Genomic DNA, 21,068 nt, shown 5'->3' with positions numbered 1-21,068 from the left:
TTTACTAGTACAGGTACTGCCACGTTTATTAACTACAAAAAAGGAAGATTGGGGTGCAATTACAGCCTGTAAACAAAAGCAAGATGAAGACACAAGCGATTATTATGCTCGATTTGAAAAATGTTTTGGTATAAATAGTGGTATAAAAGCAAGTAGTGACTCATATCCACATTTATTTGTGACAAAATTAGTGGAAAATGCATTGCCTCCAGTGAAGAATAGAATATTGAAATTCGAGAGTACCTGGCAAAGTAACACTCCGTCGCAAATGCTACAAATGTTACAGTATCATCACAATAGAATTAGGGATGAACAAGAACACGAGCATAGACGCATGAAGGATACAAAAATGAAAATGCTAGTTTCTCAGACAGTACCAGCAGATGGTCACAAAAAGGGTGTGACACATTCTGGTGATTCTGCAGTTCCTGTAAAGGGAACCTGCAATTACTGTAAACAACTAGGCCATTATGTACATGATTGTCAAGTCCTGAAACGAAATATAGCTACAGGTATTGCAAAAGAGAGACCACGATTAGTTAGACAAGATCAGAATGAAAAAGGAGCTATGCAGCATGGACAGTCCGTGCCAGTTCAGCAACAGTCTATGCCAGCCTCACAGCAACCCATACAGTTTGTGCCAGCTGCACCACCGTTGCCTGCTACTGCCACACAAACCGCAACACGACAACTGTATCAGACTGCACAGTATGAATACCCTGAATACCAGCGTTACGCATGAACCAGCCTAGAGAGGGAAGTTGACTTACCACTTATCGAGATTCCTGTAGATCAAGAAGGACCTTATGTACATAGTGAATTATTAGGTCAAGATAGAAAATTCTTACTCGATACAGGGGCAAGTCGAACAACTATAAAACGTAGCGAAGTTCCAGGGGCACCCCTCTCAGGCTCTCAAAATGTTTCCCTTGGTTTTTCAGGAAAACCTATTGTTAATGAAGTATCAAAGCCTCTACCACTTACAATAGGACCTTTGACACGAACTACAGATTTGTTGCTCACTAAATCATGCCCAGAAAATTTGTTAGGAATAAAAACTCTGAAAGCACTAGGAGCCATAATATGTTGTTCTCCGGAAGGAGTAAGGTTGTTTTTGCGTGATTTTAAAGGTCACTATGTGTCTAGAGACATGGATCCCCGACTACAGACTTTACCAGTACATCTATGGGCACAAGGCCCTACGGATGTTGGCTGCATGAACATTACACCCTATCGAGTTACATTGAAAGCAGGAGTGGTACTACCACGAATGCGACAATACAAGTTACCGCATGATGCTGTAGTGGCTTTGTTGAAAATCATTGATGAACTAATTGCCCAGGGAGTAGTTGTAGAAACAGACTCCAATGTATGTAATTCACCGATAATTCCGATTCTTAAACGAACTGATCCTACTGCTCCGCCAGTATACCGATTGGTTATTGATTTGCGTGAACTAAACAAGTGTATTGTACCACAATTCCCTGTGGTCCCTGATATATCATCATTGTTGACAGCAATTGATTCCGAAGCAACATTTTTTACTGTAATTGATCTCAAGAATGCTTTTTTCAGCGTCCCAATAGATCCGGAAAGCCAATACTTGTTCGGATTCAGTTTAAATGGGCGCAGCTTTAAATTCTCACGCGCTCCCCAAGGATTTACAGAAAGCCCCAGCATCTACAGCCAAGCACTGAAACGAGAACTTGACAGTATCCACATGCCAGTCAATACTGCACTGCTTCAATATGTCGATGATCTGCTGATCACCGCGAGAAGCGAGCCAGAATGTGAAAAAGCTTCTCTGACAGTTTTACATTTCCTAGCCGACAAGGGGCACAAGGTGTCCCCTTCTAAGCTGCAATTCTGTGTTCAGCGAGTTATTTATCTTGGTCACTCGCTGTCCAAGGAGGGAAGGCAGCTTACACCAGACCGTATCCAGTTAATTGCTAACATGTCAATACCCCAGACACAAAAGGAGGTGCGGGCTTTCATAGGCCTCACTTCATATTGTAGGCAGTGGATCCCTCAGTACGCATTTCTAGCAAAACCACTCATTCAGTTAACCACACAGGAGGCAGCCACATCGACTGTTCTCCCTTGGACTCAGGAACATACACAAGCTTTTGAAAGCCTAAAAGAAGCCTTATGTCAAGCACCTGTTTTAGCAACACCATGTTATAGCAAACATTTTACACTCTTTGTTACAGAACGCGAAGGTACTGCCTTGTCAGTACTCACTCAGGATCAAGCAGGATCACGCAAGCCATGTGCTTATTTTTCCAGTACATTAGATCCCGTAGCTCAGGCTTTGCCTGCATGCCTGAAATCAGTGGCAGCGACAGCTTTAGCAATCAGACAAAGCGATGCCATAGTTTTAGGACACCCATTGACAGTACAAGTACCACATGCAGTAGAGGTTCTTGTGAACCGAACACAAACACAACACTTGACCATAGCAAGACTTACCGGTTATGAACTGACATTGTTTCAACCACACATAGAGATCCGACGGTGTAATACATTGAATCCTGCTACACTATTACCTGTAATTGGAACAGACCCACTAGCTCATGATTGTGTTGAAATCATTGAAATAAAGACGAAACCTAGACAAGATTTGACAGACGTTCCATTGTTAGATCCAGACCTGACGTTGTATGTAGACGGATCGTGTATGAGAACAAGTACAGGAGATTTAGTGGCCGCGTATGCAGTCACAACAGACACTGAAGTTATTGAGACAAATTGTATAGATACTTTGTCAGCCCAAGCAGCAGAACTTATTGCTCTAACGCAAGCCTGTATTCAAGCCACAAATAAGAAAGTTAATGTATACACTGACTCACGTTATGCATTCGGAGTTGTACACGACTTCGGCGTACTATGGCGAGAGAGAGGTTATTTAACTTCCCATGGTGCCCACATTCAGCACGGACCCCTCATTCATGCCTTGTTAGACGCAATACATCTACCCACTGCTATATCAATTATGAAATGTAAAGCACACACGAAGGTTACTGATACCATTTCTCAAGGCAATGACTTAGCTGACAGAACAGCTAAACAGACTGCTCAGAATCGCACATTAGACATGACAAAGCCAATAGTTCAGACACCAACACAGTGTATGACAATTAAGGATCCCGCACTTGACGTAATTGACATACAGACACATGCCACAGCAGAAGAAATAAAGAAGTGGACTGAACTAGGAGGGATCCAGACAGATCAAGGATGGATGACGAAGGAGAAATCTGTATGGTTTCTCCCTGATTCCATGGTTCAAGCCATTATAGCTACAGTTCACAGTCCAGCACATTTAGGAGAGAAGGCTATGCTAGACAGCATTCAGCACATTTGGTTCAACAAACATTTACGAGCAGCAGCTAAACAAAAAGTTCGTACCTGTATGATATGTTGTCAGTTTAATCCAGGAAAGAGTGTTCCCGTAGAGCAGGGTGGATTTCAGCCTCCTGACCATCCTTTTGAAGTCCTCCAGATGGATTATATTCAGATGGAACGTTGTCGAGGATTCAAATATGTCCTCGTAGTTGTCTGCGCTCTCTCCCGTTGGACAGAGGCGTATCCCGTATCAGATTACACTGCCCCGACTACTGCCAAGCAGCTAGTTCGAGAATTCTTCCCACGGTACGGTTTACCACGTGTTGTATATTCAGATAACGGCCAGCCTTTCTCATCCGAATTAATGAAACATGTCTCACTTTTGTTGGGATATCAGTGGAAATTCCACTGTGTCCGACACCCCGAAGCAGCAGGTCTCGTAGAAAGACATAACCAGACACTAAAAATCAGACTGTCCAAAATATGTAGAGAGAAAGGTGTCGACTGGATAGTAGCATTACCAGTTGCACTCTTTTACATGAGAATGGTAGCGCACTCTAGAACAGGGCTATCCCCGTATGAGGTGATCTTTGGTAGACCACCGAATATGTGGGGGACGCCTATACCCCGTAAAATAACTGATGTTGACTGTAATATGCTGACAGATTACCTGGCTTCCTTGATGTCTGCACTACAATCTTCTCGTTCACAGGTAGCTGCAGCCTTTCCCGACAACACTGAGGCGAAACCCCATGACGTTGTTCCGGGTAATCTTGTCTTTGTGAGAAATTTCGACAGGAAGAGTCAATTGGAGCCCAGGTGGAAAGCACCCAAGTTGGTCCTGTTGACCACAAGAACAGCCGTGAAGATCGAGGGACGAAAAGGGTGGATTCATTCCAGTCACGTAAAAAAATTTCATGGACTACCTTCAGATATAGACACTGTGCCCTGCACTCCCTCACAGACTGATTCAAAACTTCCTTTTGTTGAACTGAATGACTCTCAGTGCTATAAACAGAAACTCAGGTCCAGATCTAAACTGTCGGACGATTTGATTGTTTAAGTCCTCTCCAAGGTGAAGCGGTTGAATCTGTCCCGACATGTACCCTTTAGGTCTGAATCATGTAGAGTCCAGAATCATAATGAAACGACATGCTTATTGTAAATTACTGCGTAACCACTGTATTGTGACATTATTAATTTTGTTTTTATTGAGTATTTTAGTAATTATTACGAGTATGATTTTGCACATATATCATCCTGTTTCTAAACGTGTTTTCAATATAACTGATGAACATTCTTTTAGTGACCTACCGCCACATGAATTATCTTATAGACTTGCGCTGCGCAATAACACATTCATTAGTATGTTACATCATTCCCATCAGACTAGTAATGCGACCAATTGTTGGGTGTGTGGCCGACTTCCTCCCTATCAGAATAACAAAGGAGTTCTGCCTTTCTTTCCACATCCATTTACACGCAATGGCTCCTGTGGAGCATGGTTTAGTTTATTAAATTCCATAGACCCAGACACAGCAGTTTATCAACAACATTGGATATGGGGAAATCTGAATCTAGTTTTATTCAAAGTCTGTCACCCTAATAAGGAGGGTCACCTCAGTAGAACAGGAACTGATCTAGAAAATGAAGTGTATAAATTAGGTAATTTTACACCTAATCTTATGATTTTGAATGTCAAATCCGAAGTTGAACTAATTTTGCCCACTATGTCAGTATTTCCAGTTAAGGGTGAATTATGTGTGAGAAAAGTTGGTTCCATACATATGGGCCATAGCCAATGCGTTACTACAGTAGAATATAGTGATCAAGGCAAATCTTCATTTAGAGCTTCTCGCCATTCTTACTTTATATGTGGTCAGACGGCATATATGCGTCTGCCTCTAGATTGGGATGGTACCTGTTATATAGCATTCCTTCTGCCACCTGTTTTCCTAGCTCCCCCTGATTATTATCGAAATGTTCATTTAGTACACAATAGAGAGCGAAGAGATCTCCCAGTTGTCGATTATACTGAGACGGCATGGGACAAGTATGTAGATTTCAATAAAGGTATCTTTCCCTATATAGGTACTATATCAAATAGTAAGCTGATACGCAGACTCACCAAGACTCTTGAAGCTGTAGTAAACGAGACTATAGCCGCCCTAGGCAATCTGACAGAGGAACAATCAGTGATGAGAATTGTTGTTCTCCAGAATCGTCTTGTCCTTGACGTCATCCTGGCCGATAGGGGCGGAGCTTGCAGGGTCATCGGATCCAGCTGCTGCATATTCATACCAGAAAATTCGCCATCTGTATATAAAGCTATAACACGCCTTCATAAGATTGTAAGCCAGATACACGAGAATCCAGACACTTGGACGTGGTCCGGGTGGTTTTGGAGTGTGATATCAGCCTGGGGATGGAGAGTTCTATCCTTCCTAGGTATTGGCCTTCTTATGCTCTTCAGTTGTTGTTTATGCCTGCAATGTGGACCAGCGATTTGTGGTCTGTGTGCCACATCGTGTATTCCACATCAAAGTTTTCGCTCAAGATCCCGGAAGAAGAAAGAAGAAGAAATGATGCTCCATGAGCAAATCAATGGAATGATGAAGATTGATGTCTCGTGAAGGGCAAGAAGGGGACAAGGAGGGAATGTGGAAATGTGGATTTTCCTGATCAGTTATGTCCCCTATCTTGGACCCCAACGGTTCTATATGCATGTTACAAGTACATGTATGTTCCCTCCAGTTCCAGTTTCTAAGACGCAAACATATGTGTGTCTACCGTCAACATGTTCTCTGTCAGATCCGCCATCTATGGGCTGGATATTCGATTCCTAGGTATGAAAGGCCACCGACTTTACATGGCTAAGTTACTCCATTTTTACAGTTCAGGCGAGTAGGCCCGATTCTGTCCTCAAAGCCTTTCCCTGCTCTCTGTCTCTGACAGCTTCAGCTTGAGCTCGCATCTGTATCCATGAACTTTGTCCTACTCCCTGTGCAGCTAACGGTGCCTGCCTCGGCCAGTTTTCGCTTGTCTGCCAAGAAGTTGTATTTCACCTTCGAATTATCTATTTTGCTCTTCAGCCGATGCATTCCTGTCCAGTGATTTAGGTAAACATTTCCTTTAGCTCACAAGCAAAGGACTCAGCCTCTCCGTCCTCCTGCAAGTGATTCATAGCCCTGTTGCCATGGAAAGTTTTCTGCCCCTCGCATCTCATATAGACACTTAGACGCTTGTACACGCACACAGTCAGTATAGAATAGATTCTGTCCGAGAGTCTCTTCCTTGTGGATAACATAGTTCTTTAAACATAGGATGTTAGATATGATTTGGGATTAGGATGACTTGACCCCAGACTTCTCGTCTCCACATGTAGAGCTAAATGTCAAGTCCCCTTCACCCCCTAGTTACACGTCAATTACACGTCATGCTGCCGCGCGCGCATCTATGTCAAGTATTATCTTATAGATCCACCTATGTCTGATAATTCTAACCAATCATGTTTCTTTTATTCCTTATTACGCCTAGTTTCGATTATGTCACTGTCACGTCATTTTTCTTATCAAATGTTACGCCTTCTACATTCGTTTCATTGTAATGTACTTATTATAAAAATACATGTCTGTTAATAAATTATTGTACTTCACTTCCTGAACCTTCGTGGTGACGGAACCTGAAGGCCGCCACTCGAGTCGGCCATTTTGAATGGAATAAAGCCCATTAGAGAACCTCTTATACCACGGATTCTGCCTCTTGTTATTTTGAGCTATTTTACTTTATTTTAAGACTCCGTACGAAATTCAGTCAGGTAATATTTATTTTATTTACCACAAGTCCAACATGGACTCCAAACAATAAATGCCATAACGCAATCTTCTGGGGTTGAAGGCATTAACTGCTATAGTCCATACAACCATCACATTGCCCATTAGAAAAATGAACTTGTTACATTGATACATTCCCCTATACAGCTTAGTTACACTAGACCTATTAAAGCAGTCACCATCAGTAAAGTACATTGCATAGCAGCTTATACATTACCACTCCCGATCATCCCAGAACATAACACTAGAAGTCTCTTGCAATTTGCGCAGTGATCGAGGGGAACATTGTTAGACTAGTCTCGGAGTCAGAGCGCACCGTGGCCACATCCGACGAGTGCACTGAAGTCACTGCAGTTTGAGCATCGTGAGTGGCCAGTGCCGCTGCTGTTAGAAGTGCATCTTTCTGGCTGGACGTGATCTGTTCCGGTGGTGGGCCAGCGTCTGTAGTTTCCACACCACTGCCATTTCCCGGCCGGTGAATTCCAGTAGTCTGCATCTGAGAGGTTCGATGTAGTTGTCCCGACAGAAGTGAGGTCTGTGAGGTCTCCGGTGTGAAAGTTATCTCGAGCCAGTCTACCGCTTCCTCCGAGTTGTCAAAGAAGATGGATTTTTGACCGTAAACAACTTTTAGTTGAGCTGGGAAAAGCAGTGCATATTTCAAGTTGCACGCTCGCAGGTTCCTCTATACTTCTTGAAAAGTGGCTCTAGCTTTCTGGACCACCCGGGTAAAATCTGGGTAGAGGGAAATTGTTCTATTCTCAAAACGTATTGGAGCATTCTCTCTGGCGGCCCGCAGGATCGTATCACGGTCTTTGTAGTGCAGTATGCGTGCTATTAGTGGGCGGGGAGGTGCACCCGGCTGAGGTGGTCTGGGCGGCACCCGGTGCGCTCGTTCCACACTATATAGGGCCGTTAGGCCCTCCTTCGCCACATGATCTCTCAACCAGTCCTCTACAAATTGGGTGGGGTTGGATCCCTCGCAGCGCTCCGGTATTCCGAGGATGTGGACATTCTTGCGGCGGGAACTCCCTTCCGCGTCGTCCACTCTATCCTGCAAGCCCTTCAGTTGGTGCTGGAATTGTTCTAGCTGGGAGGTATGCATAGTCTGCTGATGTATAAGATTTTCCAGAGCTAGTTTATTCGATTTGACTCTGTCGGCAAGCTTTTTGTGGTCCGCGTACAGTAAACCCAGATTTGTGAACATTGTCCCCATTTGCGTCTCAAGCGCTGTTCGTGAGTCACGTATCTCTTTTAAAATTAAATCCAGCTTAGCAGCGTGGGGGGCCATTCCGTGGGAGCTATCACATCGCTATCCGAAACATTGGAGGGGTCACTGCCGAATGCAAACTGCACATCTTCATTGGCGGCCGCGTCTGCTTGTTTGTTTTTAGTACGTCCCATTGTGCCACGGCGTCCGCACGCATGTCTCTGCTCCAGGATGTTCACTTATGGTGCCACCAGGGCAATGCACCTCACAGCTGTAGTCCCACAGATACGTTCAGTTCAAAGGCTCAACCCAGCTATGCCCGCAGTGGCGTGCCACGGGCCACAACTCCCTGCAATGCACCGGGCACGTTCTCTTAGCGCACGCTGTCAGCAACGCCGCACCCCCGCAGATGGTTGTCAATGGGCCAGTCACATCGGTGGCAATACAAGCGCACCCCCAGCCTGCTCCTGGGTACGCTCCACAGCCAGGATAGTAAGCAGGTAGGGACCACCACCACCTCCAGCGTGTTCGTCCATGGAGTATGGAGGCGGGAGTCATCAATGTGCAGCGGCGGTCACGGTATCAATGCAGGTCCCCGATCCCAGCGGTAGCCTTCTAACTCATGCACCTATACTGGGGCAGCGAGCACAGTTCACCCTGATGGGTGCCTATGCAGTCAGTCTCGCCCCATACACAGTAGGAATTGCAGCAACGTTTGGCCCAGGAACATTGGTGTCCCTGTATAAACTCCCCCGTCAAGCCTCCTCTTCACAGTCTTGTGATACTTTCGTCCAGGGTGTGTCCCTGATAGGGAGGGTCATGCACAGCATCCACGCTACACAGCGCTAGTGATCAAATCAAGCGCCCAGGCACTCATCGCAGTACATCGTGTGTCTGCCATTACATGCACAGGCGGAGCCCACAGCCGCCTGCGTCCGCCATCTTGTCTTCACGGCAGACTCGATGGCGCAGTAAATCAGGCAGTGAGCCCTCCGTCACAGGTGCTCCCCTCATTAATACCGGACAGTAACAGCGTGTTCTGTTCACCCACCGAGACCGTTTGCGTCCGCTGCAGGCACAGCTCCAGCTGCGAGCGCCAGCCGGAACTAACCCTGGGAATAGTACTACGCTTCGCTCACGGAGCATGCGGAGTTTGCACTACTACGCACTATGCAAAATACACGTAGCACAGTGCAAAAACTGTGCTACAACACGTAGTGTAGCAGAAATATCAGCAATACCCACAAATGCTTTGATCAAGCAATTTTACATACTAAAAAGCATATAACCAATTCACAAAAGTGAACTGTGAATGAAAATATTAGGCAATGAGAGAGGTGATGAATTTGGGGTCCCCCTAACCTAGGAGGACCAAGCAGATGCCTTGAACACAAAGAGCATATCATGCTGGTGAACGATTCAGTGGTGGTCCCTTCCTCCTAGGATCACCCCAAGCACAGTTATGGGCAAAAATACAATCCCAACCAAAGGCCCTGCAAAGCATTATGGGACGAGCTTAGCAGTGGGCAGTGAATATTATCGTGTCCAATATCAAAATAATTCTACAAAGAGCTGCAGTTCAACTAGTTGTTACTAGATGTCCCTCACGAGTCAAATGCAAAAGCATTGAAATTATTATTACATCAAGCTGCAGTTCCACTAGTCATTACTAGATGTCCCTCACGAGTCAAATGCAAAAGCATTGAAACCCTTTCATGAAGCTTTTGCATTTGACTCGTGAGGGACATCTAGTAACGACGGGTGGAAGTGCAGCTTGATATAAATTGATATGATTTTCAATGCAGCTCTTTGTAGAATTATTTTGATATTGGATACTATCAAATTCACTACCCACTGCCAATCTTGTCCCATAATGCTTTGCAGGGCCTTTGGTTGGGATTGTATTTTTGCCAATAACTGTGCGTGGGGTGGTCCTCAGAGGATGGGACCACCGTCGAATCATTCAAGAAGATGTGCTTTTTGTATTCAAGGCATCTGCTTGGTTCTCTCCCTAGGTTAGGGAGGATCCCAAAATCATCACCTCTCTCACTGCTTGCTAATTTATCATTTTCACTTTTGTGAAATTACTATATGCATTTTAGCGTATAAAGACAGAAATGCTTATTTTATCATAACTTGCACTGTGCAAGATGCTGTTTGCAATTATTGCTCAGAGCAGAGAAGCACACAGTGCTATCAGCTACCCACTACGCCTCAGTGTAGTGCTACTACGCAAACTAGGCCCAGGGTTAGCAGGAACCCCTTGCACCAGACGCGGCTTCCCCCCTCTGTCACTCCACAGCTCCCGCGCCGTTCAGGATCATCACTGAAAAGTGCAGGATTCACCGAAGCTATGAAGCTCCAATTGCAGCCGGTGGCTCCATAAGCATTCCGCCGCCTGGGAATGTGTGACTCACTCCCGTAGGTGCAGGAAAGTATAGGATATTGTGCAAAGTGTCAGGGTATGGAACGGAGCTCTTTCAGCTCGCGAACTTCATGCCCGGCAGTTGGCCACGCCCCCCCCCCGTTGCTCGGCTTTGTCTAACACCATTTCTGAGAGATTGATAATGGTGTTAGTATTTCGGGATTCCTGTGTCACTTGCGCCTCCACCCCCTGTTGTTCGGTCTGTTGTTTGTTTTTATTCTGGCGCCTACTTCTTCTTTCTTTTCGTTTGATATTTCTCCTCTTTTGAGATTGGGATTGGGATTTATATCTCTCGGGCGTAAGGTTTGTCATCTTTCCTCCCGTAAAAAACTGACCTCTTCCACCAATGTGTGTTTTCGTGCATTCAAACATGTTTGGTTACTCTCTGATTCTGATTCTGATTCTGATTCCATTTCAACGGATGAACTAAGATCAGAGACTGAAGATGCGGCTAGTAATCCCCTACTGGGACCTGCCGTTGGCCCCCATCCTTTGGGTTGTCGTTCTTCCTGTAATCTGATTTTTCTGCGTCATATTTATGGGCAAATGTGAATATCTGACCTTGGTCACAATCATTTTTGTCACGTTGAAACTTTTAAGTTTTACACTTCTTTAAAACATCTTCATCTTTTTTTAGGCATGTAGTCATATCCTCTCTTACTTAGTGTTGGTCTCAATGCCCTCTATAGATCGAATTGTCACATTCAGTTGGTCTATTTGGTTTTGCAAGTCCGTTCTATCAATTTCTGCATATTTGATTAGAATCTCCATTAATCTTTTTGAAGCATCCAGATTGCACTCCACCCAATCCTGAAGCATGTTGGGATTTAGGTTGTTATAGCTCGGAGCAAGCATTATCCGAAGACTACAAGGGGCCCGGCCCACCACCAAGTATTTGGAATGGGATCGGTGCTCCTACCACTTAGCCTGCTCCGAGCGCATGAGTTTCTCTAACTTTCTGTATAGTTCCCTTATGTTTGGAGTGCCGCTGCTTTCGCTGACACTTGCAGTTTCAATGCGCGTGCTGGCTACTTCCACAAACATTTCTTCCGTGGCCTCCTCTCTACCACGTAGTACGTCGGCAGCCATACTGAGCACTCTGAGATTAAACGGCCAGGACCACAGTTCCACTTCGCTGTTCCTCGCCAAGCACACCTCTCATCCAACACTGATGGATAACTCGTACCTCATGTGTATCCGCCTTGGATTCCCACGTCCTCCGACCCAGGTTCCACTGCTTCTCCACCAACTGTAGTTGTTACTTCCACCGTCGGAGACTGTGTAGCCTTCACCTCCCGGAGACCTTTCACTTCTGGGATCACAGCGGTTTCGGCTTTCTGCCACACAACCCTGTTCGAGAGGGGGTCTGTTTCGTCCGAGAAAGCCACCTCAGACCAAAATCCCAAAACACCAATTCTTTAAGACTTCATGGATCCGGAATCAGAAAAGAAACGGACATCAGTTTTCTTCGTGCTGATAAGTTTTTATTTTATAACCTGCTATTCCGTCATGACACGTTTCAGCCCCTGGAGGCCTTGATCACATGACATACTAGTGTTTCCTCCACAATTTAAAGTGACAAGTGCAAACAATACTGAAAACAGACAGTCCGTCTGTTTTCCATACAGCATTATCGGTGTTATTTTCTCTTTTGACCATTCAACTTTTACTTTTCCATGATTCTTAAACCAGCACATACAAATTGATATGTATTGTTGCAACCACCATAATGCCCTTATCTTCATTAATTGTATCAATACAATTACGAACAAAGGGGAAAAAGTGTTGTTTTAAATTTTCAACATTTTCCTTCTTGCAATGCATTCATGCGTCAATTTAATACCGGTTTTAAATATTTTTTATAATGTGCAAATAATGCAGTTACCAGTAGAAAATACGCAATTGAATATTGCAACACATGAAAAAATGGGATTGTACCAAGAACACAATTTTTTGGTGTATACATATACATGATATTTAATACTGCTTTGCAAATAATTTTTAATGATTTCATTTGAGATTTCTTCAGTGATGTTATCTGTGATGTCACTAGACCATCTCATGAGTGATGGAATATGCAATGTCATCAGCAGTGCATTACAGGGCGTGAGTTATAGTAACCTCAACTAACTATAACGGCCAAATTTCTCTGGTTTTGTACGAGTGAAATGTCCAACTAACTATAATGTCCCTGAAAGCTGTGGATTTTTCAGTGAATTTCTAAGGTTTTTTAAATGCTAATTTCTAACTATAACGTCCCTGAAACCTATAGATTTTTCAGTGAATTTCAAAGGTTTTTTAAATGCTAATTGCTAACTATAAGTTCCCTGAAACCTATGTGTTTTTAGAATATAGTGAAAACACCTACATACACTAGGGTACACTATGAGTAGGGGTACCCCTGTGATTGGCATGACCTCCCCTGTAAGGCCCTAGTACATATTAGGGCTTGGGGTTAAAACTACCTCTAAGTCTGAGGTGCAGAAAGAAGCAGGAGCAGTGCAGAAAGAACCAACAGAGGTGCAGAAAAAAGGCAAGGGGGACATAAAGAGTCAAGAAAAGTGCAGAAAGAAGCAAAAGGGGTGCAGAAAGAGGCAAGAGAACTGCAGAAAACGGCAAGAGAATTGCAGAAAGAAGCAACAGAGGTGCCGAAAGAGGCAAGAGAGGTGTAGAAACAAGCAAGAAAGGAACAGAAAGAGGGAACAGGGGAACAGAAAGAGGTAAGAGGGATACATACAGTTGCAAGAGAGGTGCAAAAAGAAGCAAGAGCAGTGCAGAAAGAAGCAAGAGAAGTGCAGAAAGAAGCAAGAGAGGTGGAGAAATAGGGAAGAGGGGTACAGAAAGAGGCAAGTGAGGTGCACAAAGAGGCAACAGACGTGCAGAAAGACACAAGAGAATTGTAGAAACAGGCAAGAGAAGAGCAGAAAGAGACAAGAGAATTGCTGAAAGTTCCGGAGTGCGATAGAAAAATGCTGTTCGCGGTGATTTTCAGTGCCGGATGCTTGTCCGCAATGTGCAATCATCACAAATGGCACCATGCACAGCGCAAGCGGGCGCTGCTTTCCTTTCTGCCGCTCAAGTAGATTTTTTCTCGAGCAGCAGCTTTCTCAACGTGAACGGGCAGTTTCTCAACGCGAGCGGTCGCGAGCATATGCGACCACCCGTAATGAGAACCCTGACACCCCTGCATTGTGAAATCTCACGAGAGGTTTATTTTCCACACTCGCACTCACCAACTTGATGTTGATGATCGTAAACGAGGAAAAATCTCAACAGAAGGTGGATTTTCCTCACTCGCGCTCACCAACTTGACGTTGACAAACGCGAGCGAGGAAAAAACTCTGCGAACTCCGCGTAACGCAGAGTTCTTCGGAACTCCGCATAACGCGGAGTGCGGAAAACTCTGTAAACTCCTAAGCAAAGATGTGCAGTGCTAGTATCACTCAGGTAAGCTGGTGTAACAGTGTGAGATTAAAAGGCACAAACAAAAAAAATCAAATAAACAGAATGTTAAAAATCCCACCGAGGGGAGTTGCAATTATAAAAGCTTTCAGATCCACTTATCCCAGTTTCTGTACTGTAAGCTGTCTTAAGCTTTTCAAGACAAGAAGGTTGCAGAAAGAAGCAAGCGGTGTGCAGAAAGAAGCAACAAAGTTGCATGAAGGGGCAATAGAGGTGCCGAAAGAGGCAAGAGAGATGCAGAAAGAAGCAAGTGAAGTGCAGAAAGAGGCAGGAGATGTGCAGAAAGAAGAGATTGAGGTTCAGAAAGAGGCAAGAGAAGAGCAGAAAGAGGCACTTGAGGTGCAGAAAGATTCAAGAGAAGTGCAGAAATTGGCAAGAGAGGTGCAGAAGGAAGAGAGTGAGGTACAGAAAGAAGCAAGTGAGAAGCAGAAAGAGGCAAGAGAGGTACAGACAGAGGCAAGGGAAGTGCAGAAACTGGCCAGAGACATGCACAAAGAGGCAAGAGAGGAGCAGAAAGAGGCAAAAGAGGTGTAGAAAGAAGCAAGAAAAGTGCAGAAAGAGGGAAGTGAGGTACAGAAAAAGGGAAGAGAGGTGCATAAAGAGGCAAGAGATCTGCAGAAAAAAGCAAGTGAGGTGCAAAAAGGGGCAAGAGAAGTGCAGAAAGAATAAAGTGAAGTGAAGAAAGAAGACAGTGAGGTCCAGAAAGAGAAAAAAGTTACAGAAAGCTGCAAGAGAAATGCAGAAAGAGGCAAGAGAGGCACAGAAAGAAGAGAGGTTTGTGCACCATTAGTACCAATTTAACACCTACATTTAGCAATAAGTAACACAAGACCACTCCAGCTTTGCAAAGGGCCTTCCACCATGCTGTAACATGGGAAGCTGCATTTTTGGGAACATTTGAGCCGTTTGAGCTAGAAATAAGGCTTTTTTTATTCAAATCTGCAGATAGAATATTTGGCAAGTGCGGAAAATGTTTAATTATGTGGAAATTGGTGCAGCCGAACAGTCACATAATTCCAGTGGCCCTGCTCATACCTCTGACTAGGTCCAGAAGGGCTCCTCAGTGGTTCCTTCTTTTTTGTGTCTCATTGAGTTTATAGTTTAGCTTCTGTGGAAACGAGGAAGACTAAACCTGAGGTTATCACTCCACAACACAGACTACAATACCACATAAATACTCTCCAAAACACATAATCCCACTCCACATAATTCCTATACACTAAATACCACATACTTTCTATTCACATAATTTAACTGCACATCATACCACATAATTCCTCTACATACAACGTACATCCACTCAACACCAAAAAACATCAGTAAAACACATTTACATTTACAATGCCAATAGCTCTAACTCTCCCAAATGTGAAACTTATTACATTGCAAATGGTTATTTAACTAGTAGTCGCGTTTGCAGAGTGGTGGAAAGAGGGTGCTGGGCCTCCAACCAGTGCTCAGGAATTCCTCTGCATAGGACTTACAGGAGGTACCATGAGGGCTTTTTGGCCCCCAAAGCCCCTCAGGAGTAAAGTGGACTTCATCTCCCATCCCGTAGTCTGCCAGGACGCTCGTTTTAAGAATGGTGGAGAAAGGGGGCGTGGCCCCTGAAGAGGTCTTAGCAATCCCACAGTGTGGGACTTATTGGAGGTAACAAGAGGGGTAGTTTGCCCCCAAGGACATCCTTGGGGGCCAACTACCTCTCCTATTACCTTCAGTAAGTTCAGTAAGTCAGAAAGCTGCCTGTTCTCTTAAATAAAGGGAGTTACCTTACCTGCAGCAGGAGTGCGGCCTTTATTTTTGCTGGTGCAATTTTTGGGGTCATATTACACGGCAGCTCCAGGCCGTGAAGGCGACGCACCCCCCATCAAGCCATCAAGGGGCCACTCGAGGGGAACATTCTCCTTGGTTGTGGCGCTGCAGGAGATTTCAATTCAGCAGGCAGAGTCCCATCCAGGGGCTCAATATAGGCTTTGAATTGTCCTCGTAAATAAAGTGTTTCAAATCGGAACCCGCTGGAGGGTGAAATTGATGCCTAATTTTAACTACAGTTACCAGCGTGCACTGGAACAGCAACTATGATGAAAGGCACACCTGAGGCCAATTTTGAGAACTTGAAAAGCGCGCAGGGTACTGTGGGTTTGCAAATACTTTCCGGTTTGACATTGGGCCGCTGAGGAAGGAGAAAGAAATCTCTGAAACGCGTCAGGCCTAGAGGACGCCAAAACGGACCGGAAAGCTGCCTGTTCTCTTAAATAAAGGGAGTTACCTTGCCTGCAGCAGTAGTGCGGCCTTAATTTTGCTGGTGCAATTTTTGGGGTCATATATATATATATATATATATATATATATATATATATATATATATATATATATATATATATATATATCCATTCCAAAAGTTGCCTGCAAATGAGGAAGCCCACGAAGGTTTGAGTTCAATAAGCCTGTGATTTAATGTAGAAACAGCTTTCAGGACAGCAGCAGCGTTTCAAAATCAATGTCCCACCCGACGCGTTTCATTCTGAAAAGCACTTTGTCAAGGGTCACGGGCATTTGCAGAGTGATCGGCACGGCTTTGATTTGCAACTAACAGCTTTTATGATAAAGTCCCCACCCATGTGGGCGTGGCCACCCCAGTGGCCTGTGGTAACTGTAGTGCGTGTCTTCCTCAGGTGAGGCGCCGTGCTCAAGCTCCGATGATTACAAAATAAAATTACCCAGTGGCAATGACCATCTGCCTCAGTCCATCGCATAATCCAGTTTCTCCATAAGGCAACCTTCCCTTATGTCACAACGTCGATTGGCGCTGCCACAGGACTGCATTCGCATGCAGCGGTACTCCCTCGCGGCCCAGGCGGTGCCGCTTACATCCATTCCAAAAGTTGCCTGCAAATGAGGAAGCCCACAAAGGTTTGAGTTCAATAAGCCTGTGATTCAATGTAGAAACAGCTTTCAGGACAGCAGCAGCGTTTCAAAATCAGTGTCCCACCCGACGCGTTTCATGCTGAAAAGCACTTTGTCAAGGGTCACGGGCATTTGCAGAGTGATCGGCACGGCTTTGATTTGCAACTAACAGCTTTTATGATAAAGTCCCCACCCATGTGGGCGTGGCCACCCCAGTGGCCTGTGGTAACTGTAGTGCGTGTTTTCCTCAGGTGAGGCGCCGTGCTCAAGCTCCGATGATTAAAAAATAAAATTACCCAGTGGCAATGACCATCTGCCTCGGTCCATCGCATAATTCAGTTTCTCCATAAGGCAACCTTCCCTTATGTCACAACGTCGATTGGCGCTGCCACAGGACTGCATTCGCATGCAGCGGTACTCCCTCGCGGCCCAGGCGGTGCCGCTTACATCCATTCCAAAAGTTGCCTGCAAATGAGGAAGCCCACGAAGGTTTGAGTTCAATAAGCCTGTGATTTAATGTAGAAACAGCTTTCAGGACAGCAGCAGCGTTTCAAAATCAATGTCCCACCCGACGCGTTTCATGCTGAAAAGCACTTTGTCAAGGGTCACGGGCATTTGCAGAGTGATCGGCACGGCTTTGATTTGCAACTAACAGCTTTTATGATAAAGTCCCCACCCATGTGGGCGTGGCCACCCCAGTGGCCTGTGGTAACTGTAGTGCGTGTTTTCCTCAGGTGAGGAGCCGTGCTCAAGCTCCGATGATTAAAAAATAAAATTACCCAGTGGCAATGACCATCTGCCTCAGTCCATCGCATAATCCAGTTTCTCCATAAGGCAACCTTCCCTTATGTCACAACGTCGATTGGCGCTGCCACAGGACTGCATTCGCATGCAGCGGTACTCCCTCGCGGCCCAGGCGGTGCTGCTTACATCCATTCCAAAAGTTGCCTGCAAATGAGGAAGCCCACGAAGGTTTGAGTTCAATAAGCCTGTGATTTAATGTAGAAACAGCTTTCAGGACAGCAGCAGCGTTTCAAAATCAATGTCCCCCCGACGCGTTTCATGCTGAAAAGCACTTTGTCAAGGGTCACGGGCATTTGCAGAGTGATCGGCACGGCTTTGATTTGCAAATAACATCTTTTATGATAAAGTCCCCACCCATGTGGGCGTGGCCACCCCAGTGGCCTGTGGTAACTGTAGTGCGTGTTTTCCTCAGGTGAGGCGCCGTGCTCAAGCTCCGATGATTAAAAAATAAAATTACCCAGTGGCAATGACCATCTGCCTCGGTCCATCGCATAATCCAGTTTCTCCATAAGGCAACCTTCCCTTATGTCACAACGTCGATTGGCGCTGCCACAGGACTGCATTCGCATGCAGCGGTACTCCCTCGCGGCCCAGGCGGTGCCGCTTACATCCATTCCAAAAGTTGCCTGCAAATGAGGAAGCCCACGAAGGTTTGAGTTCAATAAGCCTGTGATTTAATGTAGAAACAGCTTTCAGGACAGCAGCAGCGTTTCAAAATCAATGTCCCACGCAAGCACTCCAAATTCATCAGGGACGCAAATGATTATGCCGAGGGACGCATATTCACCTTTTCCCGAAAATTTGATGTAATGAAGGAACAAGTGATTTGGAATAGCTCAATGAGTTTTTTGAGCAGTGCCTCTTCCTTAATGTCCAACGACCCCAGTGAGGGTGAACAATCAACAGAAGCATATAAAAGCAAGTTATCTTTTTTAGGAGATATGCGTCTGGTATTACAGCAGAGACAATGGGAACAAAATCGACCAACATCTCAACAACAAAGGGGAAGAGGAAGAGGTCGACAATGGCAACAAAGAAACCCAAAAGAAGGGGTAAAAGAAACAAATACAACTACAGAAAGGATGGGAACGGAAACAAGGAGTATGCGTCGGAAGAACAAGTAATGGAAGAGCTGCAAGTGATAAATCTATCCAAAAGAACCATCTCACAAATGGAAACGTCGTTGCTAAAAAGGGGCATACATTTTTGCCCAACAAGAAGAATGGATTTAGCCCAAGTACGGATAGCCTTATACCTCTATATCCGAAAAATAAAATTAGCAAAATTCTTCACAGAAAAACAAAATAAACAAAAATCAAAAATATCGGAGGAAGTAACGGGAAGTGTACAAGTAAAAAATTCTGAAAGCTTCCTAACTCTTCTAAATTTGGATGCTATAGAGGGAGAAGCAATCCCATTAAACACAGCAATCACACAAGGAGGAGCAGGCCTAAGTGGGATGAAACCAAAGTCAAAGTTTTATCCTCAATTAGCACCAGGAAATAAAATAGATCTGTTCCAGGAAGCGGTTGTCCAAGATCTGTACAAATTAAAAGGTCCGGAATTCAGGGATAATTTAACCAAACAAGAACGAGATGCCTTGGTAAATCTGACAAATGATGATCAAATTGAAATTAAAATGGCAGACAAGGGGGGAAACATAGTAATCATGGAGAAAGGAGCATATGTTTTGGAAGCACATCGCCAATTGAGGAACATGAATTACTATGAAAAATTGAAAAAGAACCCAACCTTGGAGATAAAGGAAGCAATTGACAATCGGCTTCAAGAATGGGCAGGACAAGAATTAATAAATGAGGATGAACGAAAATATCTAACAGTAACACATCCAAATACAGCTACAATTTACTTCCTGCCAAAACTGCATAAGGACCAATCAAAACCACCGGGCAGACCGATCCTGTCAGCTAAGGGATCTTTGCTTGAACCTATGGCTAATTACATTGATTTTTTTCTAAACCCCTACGTAACTCAACTCAGCTCCTACATACAGGATACAACAGACTTACTAAGGCTACAACAAAATACCCCCTGGCAAGATACATATCAACTGGTAACAATGGATGTCATATCCCTATACACAAACATAGAGAATGACCTAGGCTTGGAAGCTTGCAACTTTTTTCTACAAGATCGCAATATAAAATACTGTGAACACAATAAAATGCTTCTGGAAATGATATCAATATGTCTCAATAAAAATATCTTTGTTTTCGGAGAAGAAGTATATCGCCAAAGGAACGGGACTGCAATGGGATTTTCATTTAGTCCCAGTTATGCCTGTTTAGCGATGGGATATTGGGAAAAAGAAGTGGCATGGAGTGCAAGTAATGACACAATGTTGAATAAGGTTGTCAGTTGGAGAAGATTCATTGACGACCTATTTATTATATGGGATGGAACAAAAACGGAATTCCAAGAATACTTTAAAGTGCTAAACAACAGCAATACAAATCTGAAGTTTACGTATGAAATAAGTAATGAAAAAGTAGTATTCTTGGACACGGAGATCTACATTAAAAATGGCCATATACAGACAACATTACATAGAAAAAGCACATCAACTAATGCCACCTTAGAAGCCACAAGCTTTCATCAAGAATCCCTGATCTCAAGTATTCCATATGGGGAATTCCTGAGGATTCGGCGAATTTGCAGTGAAGAAGAGGAATGGCAAAAACATGGCAATATAACCATAGAAAGATTCAAGAAAAGAAAGTACAATACCAATACAGTGAAGAAATGCTGGGAAAAAACAAATAATAAAACAAGAGAAGAGTGTTTACTTCGGAAACAAAAGATGACACAACAACAGCCAATTCGACTTATAACAGATTACTCATTGGAGAGCAGACAAGTTGTCAGTATTCTAAGAAAGAATTGGAAAATACTACAACTAGATGTTACTGTGAAGGAATTGGTTGGGAAGCATCCAACAGTGACTTACAGGAGAGCCAAAAACCTGAAGGATCATTTAATCCACAGCCACTTTCGAGGCAAAGAGAAAGAGACCACATGGTTGAAAACAAAAGGATTCATAAAATGTCACATGTGCAAAGCTTGC

Source organism: Triturus cristatus, chromosome 2_2, assembly GCF_964204655.1.
Source record: "Triturus cristatus chromosome 2_2, aTriCri1.1, whole genome shotgun sequence".
NCBI classification, from domain to species: Eukaryota; Metazoa; Chordata; class Amphibia; order Caudata; family Salamandridae; genus Triturus; species Triturus cristatus.
This window is presented reverse-complemented; position numbering follows the sequence as displayed.